Here is a 12497-nt window from a genome sequence, read left to right as displayed (position 1 = left end):
CAAGTGTAAACCTCATGCCATATTCATTTTTCAAGAAACTAGATCTCCCGGAACCGAGGCCAATCCGATTGGTAATCCACTTAGCAAACAAAACTGTTACATTCCCACGAGGAATCTGTGAAGATCTCTTGGTAAAGGTGGATAAGTCCGTATTCCCTACGGATTTTATAATCTTGGACATGGAAGCGGATCCTCAAGTCCCGATCATCCTTGGAAGACCTTTCCTAACACCGTAAGCGCTATAGTTGACATGCAAGATTCAAATTGAGCTAAAATCGCTACCAAATCACTTGGAGTATGCATTCCTTGAAGACGGACAACAAAAACCTGTGATAATGGCTTCTGGCCTCTCCCAATCTGAAAAGGAAGAGTTATTCCATGTCCTAAAGAAGAGAAAGAGTGCTATTTCATGGAGTATCACTGATATCAAGGGAATAAGCCCCGCTTATTGCTCTCACAAGATCAACCTGGAAGAAATAGCAAAGCCGGTATGCAACACCAAAGAAGATTGAACCCGAATATGCAAGAGGTGGTCAAGAAGGAAGTAGACAAGCTTTTAGATGCGAGAGTCATTTATTCTATTTCCGACAGTCCATGAGTCAGTCCTGTTCAAGTGGTGCCTAAGAAAGGAGGGATGACAGTCATAACAAACGAGAAGAACAAGCTTATTCTGACCCGAATGGTAACCGGTTGGTGAGTGTGCATCGATTATCGAAAGCTAAACGATGCCACTCGTAAAGACCATTTTCCTTTACCTTTTATTGATCAAATGCTTGAAAGATTGTCCGGCCATAGCTACTATTGTTTCTTAGACGGATTTTTGGGTTACTTCCAAATACCCATAGACCCAATTGACCAAGAAAAGAGCATTTTCACTTGCCCGAGTGGGACTTTTGCCTATCGCCGCATGCCCTTTGGGTTATGCAATGCACCTGCGACGTTTCAAAGGTGCATGACGGTCATATTCCATGACATGGTGGAAAAATTCATGGAAGTATTTATGGACGATTTTTCTGTTTTTGGATCTTCCTTCCATGATTGTCTTACTAACCTTGATTTAATGCTTGCAAGATGTGAAAAAACCGATTTAGTCCACAATTGGGAAAAATGTCACTTTATGGTTAAAGAGGGAATAGTCTTGGGCCACAAGGTATCCAAAGCAGGGATTGAGGTGGATCGGGAAAAAATAGATACAATTGCTAAATTACTTACACCAACTAATATAAAGGGCATTAGGAGTTTTTTAGGTCACGCGGGTTTTTACCGCCGTTTCATAAAAGATTTTTCTAAAATAACTAGACCTCTAACACAATTACTTTTAAAAGATGTGCCATTTAATTTCACTAAAGAGTGTCTAGAGGCGTTTGAATTTTTGAAAGAAAAATTAACTAATGCCCCGATCATTATTGTCCCGAATTGGAACCTACTTTTTGAAATAATGTGTGACGCAAGCGACTTTGCATTAGGAGTTGGACTTCGCCAAAGGGTTGATAAGCACTTTCGACCCATTTACTATCCAAGCAAGACGTTGAATCCGGCCCAAGAAAATTACACCACAACTGAAAAAGAATTACTAGCCGTGGTGTATGCTTTTGACAAATTCCGCCCTTATCTTATTTTATCTAAAACCACTGTTTTTACTGACCACTCTGCTATTAAGTACTTGTTTGCCAAGCAGGATGCAAAGCCAAGATTGATACGGTGGGTTTTACTTTTACAAGACTTTGACATTGAAATACGCGATAAAAAGGGAATGGAGAATGTAGATGCCAGCCACTTATCAAGATTAGAAAACCTGAATTTGGAAGCATTGGAAGACGGTAAAATTGGAGATGATTTTCTGGATGAGTACATTCTAGTGACTACGGGGGAGGAGCCATGGTTTACGGATATAGCTAATTATATAGCTACCAAATATCTCCCAAAATATTTTACCCGTCAACAAAAGAAGAAATTCTTTTCAGAAATAAAATACTACTTTTGGGACGAGCCATATCTTTTCCGAAGTTGCGCGGATGGGATCATAAGGAGATGCGTATTCGGGAAAGAAAGCCGTGAAATTTTGGAGCATTGTCATAGCGAGCCCATCGGTGGACATCATGGAGCACATTACACAGCTAAGAAGATATTAGATATTGGGTTTTATTGGCCCATAATTTTTAAAGAGGCTACCCAATATGTTGAAGAGTGTGATGCATGCCAAAGAGCGGGAAACATATCATCCCGAAACGAGATGCCACAACATAGTATTCAAGTGTGTGAAGTGTTTGATGTGTGGGGGATCGACTTCATGGGACCATTTCCAATGTCAAAAGGGAACAAATATATTTTGGTGGCGGTTGATTATGTATTCAAATGGGCGGAGGCACAAACTTTACCAACTAATGATGCTCAGGTGGTGGTATGCTTTCTAAAAAAGTTATTTTCAAGATTTGGAGTTCCTAAAGCTCTTATTAGTGACCGGGGTACTCACTTTGCCAATGATCAATTAGAAAAAGTGTTAAGAAAATATGGGGTGACCCATAGATTCTCTACATCTTACCATCCACAAACTAATGGGCAAACTGAAGTGACAAATAGAGCATTAAAAAGAATTTTGGAGAGATCAGTGGGTAGTAATCGGAAGGAATGGTCGGATAGGTTAGATGATGCACTTTGGGCCTTCAGAACAACTTTCAAAACACGTATTGGTACTACACTATATAGGCTAGTTTATGGGAAGCAATGTCATTTACCTATAGAAATAGAGCATAAAGCTTTTTGGGCTTTAAAAATGTGCAATTTTGATGAAGCTAAACTTAGAACCAACCGGTTGATGCAACTAAATGCTCTTGAAGTACTTAGGAATGAAGCCTACACTAGCTCCTTGATTTACAAAGAAAAAACAAAGAAATGGCATGACAAAAGAATCAAGGGTAATAAGGACTTTCACGAAGGGCAAAAAGTGTTGCCTTTTAATTCAAGGCTCAAACTCTTTCCAGGCAAGCTAAAGTCGCGATGGGATGGTCCATGTATAATAAAGAAAGTTTTTCCACATGGAGCTATCGAGTTACTATCAAAAGAAGGCACTCCTTTCAAGGTTAATGGACATCGGGTGAAAAAATATGAAGAAAGAATCCTGAGAGATGAAGGACTTGAAGAAGGGCTGCTGCTGGAAGGCATGGCAGACACGTAGATCGGGAAGGAGTCCAACTAACGGCTTCTTAAAAAGAAGCGCTTCCGGGAGGCAACCCGAGTTTAGAGTTTGCATTTCTTTTCCCTTTAATTTTTCTTTTTGTTTTTCACTTTTATGATCTATTTTTTTTCAATCTTCTTCTAAAATTATGCTTAATATGATTGCTTGAGGGCAAGCAATGCTCAAAGTGTGGGGTGGTGGCTTAAAAAATCGAGTTCTTTTTTTCAAACTGAATGATCTACTCGCCGAGTTCATACATCTACTCGGCTAGTACTTGTTGAAATACACGAAATAATGCTAACTCGCAAATCTACTCGGCGAGTAGGTCCCCCTACTCGACAAGTTCACTTTTTCAATTGATTTTTTGTACAATATATAAATAAGGGTTTCATTTTACCCCAATCCTTGTCATCAGCTGCCTCATACTCGCCAAGCACTCCTCTTCCTCTCAAGCAACTCTCTTAAATTCTTGCTGAATCTTCATTTACTAAGCAAAAGGTATGATTTTTCCTTTGGATTCTTGCTAAAGGTCCCAACTTTAACAGTTTTGAGTACTTATTTTGTTAAATTCGGATTTGGAGAATTACTCCAATTCTAGGGTTTTGATTTTAGGATAAATTAGGAGGATTTGGACCAAATTTCTTGCGAATTCATGCTTAAGGGACTTAAAATAGCAAACCACAAAACAAATATATGTGTTTTGTTGACCCAAAATGGACAGAGAAGGGAACTGCCATCGCAGTTCGTCCTACTCGCTAAGTAGTTCTTCGAACTCGGCGAGTTCATGGCTTGTTGAATCTGTTATGATGAGTTTTAATTATCTGGGTTGTTGTTGTTTTCTTGATGTTGTTTTGCAGAAATCATGTCTAGAAGAGGCCAGAGCTAACGCAGAGGAAGTTATGGAGACATTCCATGGCTTTCTTTTTCACAAATCACCTCAAGTTCGTCACAAGCTCGGGCAAAAAATAGATTGGAGGCCATGAAACAAAAAGAGATCTATCTCCCCAATGCACTTAATTGGGACTGGCTAAGTCAAAGCGGGTTGGAAGAGGAGTTGACCTTGTATTTGGTGAAATCTTTCGAAGTGGAAGGCACAACAATAATATGTGACAAGTGGATGCAGTTCTTTAAAATACAAGAACCCGTATTCACAGAATTGTGTTGGGAATTCTTTGCTACTATCTCATTTCGGGGTGGTGATATTGCCATATTTATACCTATTTTTTAGGCAATATTTAAGTACATTTTTATTAATAAGTTGATAATATGTTTAGAATAATGGTACTTATGACTTTAAATTGTTATTTTCAGTCAATTAAAAGGATTTTCGAAGAGAGGGACCAAAAGTGACAATATGTGGAACATGGGAGACTTGAAAGACAAGAAAAGAATAAATCCACGAAAGACACTGAATTCACGACGTGGCAAAGTTGGCCACAATGTGGCATGAGGGTTCTAGAAGATAAAGATCGCGATTCGGAGGATTCCTTGCACGGTACGGATAACATGAAGCCCACGACGTGGCCTGGATAGCCACGACGTGGCGCGGGTTTTGGAGTTTATTTAAGTGTTCCTGATTATTACGAAAGGAGGACTTTTTTGGGCTGAAGGAAGGAGTTCCAGGAGACGATTTGGAGCGAAAGAAGGGTTCTGGAAGAAGGTTTTCAACACCAAAAAGAATAAAGGTTTATATTTTAGTTAAATAAGAACATGTTTTTTTATTAATTCAATTTGTGTTGGTTTATTAGTTGCTATGATGAGCAGCTGAATCTAGCTACTCTTGTTTAGCTAGATGAAGCTTCAAACTTATGAATAGTTCAATGTTTATGGATTAAGTTTAGTTGGTAAAAATTGCTTGTGTTTGATTTGTATTACCTAGCATGCTATTGTTTGTTTCTCTAATTGCTTGATTGCATGTTCTGTGTAGCTTAGTGACCATTAATTGCATGAACTTGTTTACCTAATGATTTAGTGAACATTAAATTGTTAGAGCTAGGATTTACCAATCTTAGTTAGTAATTAGAGTAAATAAGCTCAGCTGTGCTAGAGAACGTGTATTGTGACTATAATTGCGTTTATATTACAAATCTTACATAGCATATTTACATTCATAATTCGTGATGTGTTTAATTATGTGTGAACATACATGGTTTGACATGAATTAGTTAATTATTGGTAAAGTTAGAACTAAATTACTAATACAACTAAAAACCAACTTAATAATCCATAATCATTAGCTAGCCATAAGGAAGAAGTGGATTCAAACTAAACAAGAGTCTGTTTTTACTTATTGAATTTGATTTAAGTTCATCTGATCTTGTAAAATCAGATAAAACTCCTTTTAAACTTGTTAATAATTAGGTTAATTTAATAGTAAGTAAATTAATTAGAACACCGTTCCCTGTGATCGACACCCGACTTACCCAAACTATATTGTAATCTGACTAGGTACACTGCCTATAAGTGCATAGTTAGTTATGTTTGTTAGGTTATAAATATTAAAATTAGTGAGTACTTTTGTGCACATCAGGTTTTTGGCGCCGTTGCCGGGGAACAGCTTAGTTTTTAGCTTATTTATTTGCATTAAATTAATCGATCCTTCTTGTGGAGTAAAAACCACAAAAAGTTAATTTTTTAGCAAAATAAATTTTTTTCTGTCAGTGACAGAGTCCACGACGTGGGTAGATATACCTGCCACGACGTGGACTACTAAAAAAAACTAGATTTTTAGTTGTTAGTTAGTTTTTCTTATTTTAGTTTAATTTTACGTTTTTAGTTTATCAAGTTGCAGGAGTTCATGACCAGTAGCTCAAACACACCCTTGGTGCCACCACTTGAAGATCCCGAGTCTGCAATTCACAAGAAAAAGACGCCCCTACAAGAATTGAAGTCAGCTTTTTCTAGGAAGTCGGGAAAGAAGACAGGAGAGTCTAGTTCATCGTCGAGGCACAAAAGCAATCTTGAGCATTTGGATCATACGCCCGTCCAAATCGAGTCTGAAAGCAATACCGAGCCGGAATTTGAAGAACACACAAGCGAACCCGAGAACGAGCCAAGGAACGAGATGGCAGCAATTGAAGAGATGTCCATGGGAGCTTACAAGAAGCAGATCCGAGAAGATGTGGGTCCCAGTTTAGTCCAACCCGCAATACCTGCCACTGCCACATTCGAGTTGAAGGGGCACATATTGACTACACTGAAGGACATCCCATTTTTCGGGAAAGATCATGAGGATGCTTTTAAGCATCTAGATGAAGTCAACGACATTGCGGATTACTTCAATGTCCCAAATGTCAACAGAAACACTGTCTTGCTTAGGATGCTTCCCATCACTTTCAAAGGAGCTGCTAAGGAGTGGTTAAAAGCACTTCCACCGGGTACAATTACCACTTGGGCTCAAATGCGTGAGCAATTCCTGGACCAGTTTTGCCCGCCATCTAAGATAGCCAAACTCAAGAAGGCAATAGCCAACTTTGAGCAACAGCCGGGGGAGTCGTTATACGAAGCATGGGAGCGGTACAAGGGCTTGCTCAGAAATTGCCCTCAGCATGATCTAAATGTGTAGCAAGAGATGTCAATCTTTTATGATGGGGTCAACATTATGAAAAGACAACTCCTTGATTCTCAAGGACCTTTGACAAAGAAAAATCCAAGGGAGGTCAAGGAGCTAATTGAAGAATTCGCGAAGCACTCTCGCGAATACCACAACCCTAGGCAAGATGGAATCAAAGGTGGTGGAGGGGCCCAAACTAAGAAATAGCAGTTGTAATGGCCATGCTGAATAATATGGATCGAAGGATAACACAAATGGACCAGTCAATACATGCCATAAGAGTGGGTTGCGAGAGATGTAATAGTCCACACTTGACCAAGGACTGCAATGTAGATGAGTTTGGGAACAGAAAAGCTCAAGTGTGCTACTCTAGTGGGGATAAGTTTGATGAGGACTGGAAAAAACCGAAGGAGTGGCTGCCATATGAAGAGTATAAGAAGAAAAAAGAAGAGAAGTATAGGTAGAAATGTCGAGGCTTTTATCAAAAGGAGCAGCCACCAGCCGAGAAGAAACCCGACCTAGAGACCACTTTGATGAAGTTTATGGATGCTTCGGAAAAGAGACACGATGCCACTGATTCTGCTATCATGGAACAACAAACCTTAATAAAGAATCAGCAAGCCTCCATCCACAACCTTGAAGTACAATTTGGTCAACTAGCCACTCTGGTTCATGAAAAATTGTCCCCAAAGAATCCCGAAGTAAAGACCCAATCTCACGTAATGGCCATCGATACTGAAGAAGAAGCAATCTCTGAGTTCCTGGAGGCATTAGAAGAAGAACCACAGCAGCCCGATCCAAAACCCAAGAAGTCAAAGATCGAAAGTGAAAAAGTTGCTGAAACAGCTTCGCCACGACGTAGCACTGCTCTGGCCACGACGTGGCGCATGTCTGATCAAAAAGTCTTTGAGCCCGTTCAAGCTTATCAGCCACATTTGCCATTTCCACCCCGAGCTGCACTTAGTCTACTAGAGAAGGAGCATATAGAGTTTTTCAAGCATGTGAAGGGGATCCCGATTAATACTCCCTTTGTCGAGTCCTTATCCAAAACTCCCGAGAATCAGAAATTACTACAAGATTTGATAGACACTCGCAGGCAATTAAAGAAGCAGTCTAAGTTAGTTCTATGTGAACAAACCTCAAAAGCCGTGTTGGGAGAGACACCAGAAAAGATGGGGGATCCTGGACGCCTCACTCTTCCGTGTCAGTTTGGGAATAAAATGAAGGTTAATGCTTTAGCCGATTTCGGGGCTAACATTAATTTGATGCCTTTTTCATTTTATCAAAAATTAGAAATTCAGAAGATGAAGGCTACAAAAATGAAGATTCACATGGCGAATCGTTCACTGACACAACCCTGGGGCATCGTGGAGGATATTTTGGTGAAAATTGGAAAATATGTTTTTCAAATAGACTTTGTAGTTTTGGATATGAAGGAAGATCCTGATGTTCCAATAATCCTTGGTCATCCATTGCTTAACACTGCTGGAGCTCTTGTTGATATTTGCAAGTCTAAGCTCACTTTGAGGGTTGGAGATGAACAAGAAGTTTTTGGAATACAAGATGACTTTCAAGAGGATATTGTTCAAGAAGAGGTGTTCACAATTAATGAAGACAATGAACTAGAAGAACAGGAAAAGCTTATGGAAGAAGAGATCAAGGCAGTTCATCAAGTCAAAAGAACAAAACCGAGGGCATCTATTCCATATTTGATTGAAGTCATAGCTTACAAGAGTCCGCCTTCTTGGGTGAGCAAAGAGGATGAGGAGATGACAAGTGATGAAGAGGAGGTCACTTCAAGAGTGACAAAGCCAGTGGTGAAAGAGGAGGAGGATGCTATGGAGTGCAAGGAACAAACTAAGGGCGTAAAACGCGAGCTTGAAGAAGAGGGAAAAGCTAAAAAGGAGAATTCAAAGAAGGCATATAAAAGGCGAGTTCAAGCTTACAAGAGGCGATTCAAGGAACAAAAGATCTTAGTGGTGGACTCTTCAGAAGATTCAACGTAGAAGGCACGGAGTCCAGCTCAAGACTCCAAGAAAAAGAAGCGCCTCTTGGGAGGCAACCCGAGCTTGGTTTGCATTTTCTTTTCTTTTAAAATTTTTTTCTTTTTAATTAGGAAAGATATCAACTCATCATCTAATAACTGATACTTAGTAAAGAATTAGCTGTGGGAACTTTAATTAATAAATGAGATGCAAAGTAGATAGTTAAAATGTATGATTTAAAAAAAAATTGCAATCAGGCATTTGCCAAGTCGTGGGCTGATACAGCCACGTCGTGGTAAAAATGAAATCAGGGGAGCAGATGACAGTTGTAAAGTCCACGACGTGGGAATAGCCAGCCACGACGTGGCCTTTAAAAAGTCACGGGGGGATCATTTCCTTAAAACCCTTTGACCAACATTCCCATTCCCATATGCTACTGCCGCACGAACGGGAATAAGGTCCCCACAACCAATTTCTTAATCTGCTTCCAAATTCTTTGCAAGTTCTTGTCAAATAACTCTACTTGGTATGAGTTCTACCCATTAATTGTAGTTATATCTTACAATTTTAAATTTTCATGGTTAGGGTTTATGTGATGCACAAAATTGGTTGAAACTAGTTGTTAATTCTAGGTTGCATGTCCCTTAAATGTCCATAGGAAAAAACCCCAAGCATTAACTTTGGTAGAAATCGCATACAAACTGACCGATCCACACACAGCTTGCGATTGTGGTCCACGACGTGGCGAGCCTGGCCACGTCGTGACTTCTAGCAGACAGTTTAATCTGTTTTAATATTTTGGATGTTTGCTGCTTTGGTTTGATTTTGTATGTAGAAATGGGACCACAAAGAGCTATTCCACAGGAGAAAAACCCAATTGATGTGGCGAGTATACATCCCTTATATCAGTTTCCTCAAAACATTCCCCGACCATTGTTGACTACTTATGAGAATCGGCTGGGATGGCTGTACAATATGAAATTTGCGATAGCCCCAATTATCGATTGGGGATGGCTCGGTGGTGTGGGAATGGTTGCTGAGTTGGAACGCTATTGGTCAAAAACATATGTAGGAGATCAATTTTCTTTCACTTGTCACGGGTGGAGGAATTTGTTTGCCATTCAAGAACCCGTATACCGGGAATTATCGGTGGTGTTTTTCTCTACCGTATGCTTTGAGGAACGCACCATTGATTTTAATTACAACCGGGCACTTGTGTTTCGTTTGGGTGGTGTTTATAGAGAGTGTAGTCTTCGGGAATTCGCTTGGCGTATGGGGCTTTATACCGAAGTGGAGACTCAATCTCCGTTTTTCATACCGTTCTTGCTTGGATGCGTTCGGGATTTTAATCCTGGTATTATGGATGTTCAGTTCTGGCGGGGCATTTCTAGCCATGAGTACAATACTCGTGACTCGAGTGAGTCACAAATTTGGAATCCTGTTTTCCGATTTTTACATCGCCTGATCACTTTTTCAATAAATCACAAGCATCATGGTGATAAAGTCCCCATTCGGAATTTGTTTTATTTATGGACTCTTATTACCCCGGGAGTTTGCTGTGATTTACCGTATATGTTGGCGAGGTTCATGGGGAAGAAAGCGGCCAATTCTAGGCCCGAGAGTCCGATTACGGGGGGGCATTTGGTTACTCGCCTTGCTAGGTCATATCGTATTTTGACCCATGACTTTGTGAGGAATCTTACTCGATTCCCGAACACAGATTTGGCTATTCAAGTCTTGGGAGTTGGGGGTCATTTAGTTATACCGCCGATAGATGACGAGCAAGAGGAGGCGCAGCCAGGGCAGCAACCACCAGCCAGACCGTGGCGTCAGAATGTGTGAGCTAGAGGTGAGGTCGAGAGAGAGCGTGCTACTTCACAATATGTACAGGGAGTGCCCACCGACCCTTTTCAGAGTCGGGTGGGAACTTATTTGGATAATCTCCGGGGGCATGCCATTTATCATACCCAACTTACTGAGGATATTTATTTGCATTTGGGTGTGACCCGACCACCTTCTATGCCACCACAGTATCCTTATTTTCCGACATGGGAGGAGCTTTGGCGTCAGTAGAATGACGGGGCAGAACCAAGTGGAGCGCAGGACCAACGAGATGATGATTGATTTTTCTTTCCTTTTCTTTTTATTTTGTTTTGTTTTATGTTTGAATTTGGTTTGTAATGTAAAACTTTCTTGAACTATGATGTTACTCTTTTATTTCTTTTGGGTTGTTCCATTTTTCAGATTAGCATTGGAATTCTAAGGAGCATATAAGGTTAACTCTAGAGTCGTGTTTGTCTAGTCAAGTCAAGGAAGCTTAGAGTCGTGAGTTGGAACACACAATTAAAGATAAGTGTGGGGTATGTTAGTAGGAGATAGGTTACAGTTGGGAAGTATATTTACATAGAAGCGTCTTATACCATTTAGACATTGGTCAAGCTTCTAGGGTGCATGAAGAAATAAGGCATTTTTGCTGATGTCCAGTTTCCACGACGTGGGCTCCTTACGCCACGTCGTGGCGCACATGAACTTTGAAGAATAAAGCAGCCTGTTGTTCGCGCTTTCATCTCATATCACGACGTGGTGCTCTCTGCCACGACATGTCTCATTTTTTTTTCCTTTCACACTTTTCTACTTACTAGCACCCACTTTGGAGAATTGAAGTTTCGAGTCATGTTTGTGGTTTATTTACATATTCACCCAGTTCTACACCGAGTTTCTATTTTTGGAGGTCCATATTCAAGACGCACGTTTTCCACACTTTTGGAGATGCTCACACCACTATCCCAGGGGAGTCTGTTCCTTTTTCTCCCTTTTCTTTAATTTTGATTTATTTTTATGCATACAATGAGGGCATTGTATGAAATAAGTGTGGGGTAGGGGTAGAAAAAGTAAATTGCTAGATAATCATAGAATTTGATAGTAAAATTGAAAATTCGGAAATTGAAATTTTTAATAATTGAATCTAGTAATAATAATTTGAATTATAATTGCTAGTGTTATGTGGGATGATCCGGTGAAAGTTCAAATGTTTAGTTGAGCCAATACACGTTATAGTGCATTTGTGGCCTCACTTATTTTAGTGAAATCATGGAAAAAAAACATAACCCCGCTTGGTTTGAGGGATGCAATGTGTATAGCAGCCTAAACCTAAAATGTATCCAGGAAAATTATTATCATTAATCGATAAAGGTTGAGGTTGAGCGCCTCTGCTTAAGCATGTAGGTTTTGAGTGGAAAAAAGTGAGGTACATGTAAAAAAAAAAAGAGAATTACGGAAAAAGTTTGAAGAATTTTGGTGCAAATAAAGTGAAGATCAAAAGATCAAAATTCCAAGAAATGCAAAGAGTTGAAGATACCAAAGATCAAATAAGGTGGTGAATTCAAAGAAATCAAAGATCAAATGTCAAAGAAGTGAAGAATTCCAAAAGATTGTGAGTATTTAAAGTATGGGGGGGTACTTTAGGAAAATTTTAAACACAAATGCATACGTTGAGGTCTTGGCATAATGGCTGAGCTAGAGTCGGATTGTTCTATGTGGTGTTAGTAATTAGGAGTTAAGTTTAAATTTGCTTGAGGGCAAGCAAAGCCTAAGTGTGGGGTATTTTGATATTGCCATATTAATAAATAAGTTGATAATATGTTTAGAATAATGGTACTTATGACTTTAAATTGTTATTTTTAGTCAATTAAAAGGATTTTCGAAGAGAGGGACCAAAAGTGACAATATGTGGAACATGGGAGACTTGAAAGACAAGAAAAGAATAAATCCACGAAAAAAACTG

The 12497-nt window shown here is 39.6% G+C and overlaps 1 non-coding gene across 1 annotated transcript; it reads right to left on the bottom strand.

Annotated features, from left to right (window-relative positions):
• Positions 1-6623: 6623 nt before the first annotated feature.
• On the bottom strand, positions 6624-6730 carry LOC128133141 (small nucleolar RNA R71). The gene has a single exon (XR_008231319.1). It is a non-coding gene; the product is annotated as a small nucleolar RNA R71 (small nucleolar RNA).
• Positions 6731-12497: the final 5767 nt, after the last annotated feature.

The sequence above is a fragment of the Lactuca sativa genome, chromosome 3, assembly GCF_002870075.4.
Source record: "Lactuca sativa cultivar Salinas chromosome 3, Lsat_Salinas_v11, whole genome shotgun sequence".
Taxonomy (NCBI): Eukaryota; Viridiplantae; Streptophyta; class Magnoliopsida; order Asterales; family Asteraceae; genus Lactuca; species Lactuca sativa.
Note: the sequence above shows the minus strand (reverse complement) of the source record. Positions and strands in the feature narration are given on the sequence as shown.